The sequence below is a fragment of the Dipodomys ordii genome, unplaced genomic scaffold (genome assembly GCF_000151885.1).
Source record: "Dipodomys ordii isolate 6190 unplaced genomic scaffold, Dord_2.0 Scaffold95, whole genome shotgun sequence".
Taxonomy (NCBI): Eukaryota; Metazoa; Chordata; class Mammalia; order Rodentia; family Heteromyidae; genus Dipodomys; species Dipodomys ordii.
In genome coordinates this window covers 6,158,655-6,159,236 of record NW_012267311.1, presented here as the reverse complement: position 1 = coordinate 6,159,236, position 582 = coordinate 6,158,655, and positions in this window count along the sequence as shown.

Here is a 582-nt window from a genome sequence, read left to right as displayed (position 1 = left end):
GGGTTGCATCTCCTTTCTTTCTTGGCAGTGTTGGTTCTGCCTGCTCAGGGAAGTCTCCTGTAGCTTTCCAAACTTTAGATAACATTTTCCCCCCATTATAGTTAAGACAGTTTCACATACTCAGGAATAATGTGTTTGTAGCTGGAATGTCAAGTGTCTTTAGCGGCGGGCGCCGCCAGGACGGGCACGGGTGGGCGCCGGCTGCCTCCCTCGCTCGCTCGCTCGGTTCGTTCGTCCCCTCGTTCCCTTGCCCGCTTCCTCGTCGGTGGCGAGGACGGGTTTGCTCCCAACGCTCTCGCGAAGGAAGAGGGGGACCGAGGACGCCAAGTTCCCGCAGCAGCCGCGGATCCCCCCCTCCGCCGAAGCGAAGGCTGCGGTCCGACGGGACAGGAGCGCGCTCGCCGCGGGGCTCGCGGTGAGAGGGTCCGCGGCGGGGGACGCTCGGGCCTTTTTGCTCTTCGCGGTCGCGGGCCGGGATCTTATGCGACGCGCCCGCGAGGGGCTGGAGATCGGAAGCCCGGGCGGCGCGCGGCGGAGGCGGAGGGTGGTGCTGCAGCGTCGGGAGCCCGAGAGCGGCCGGCA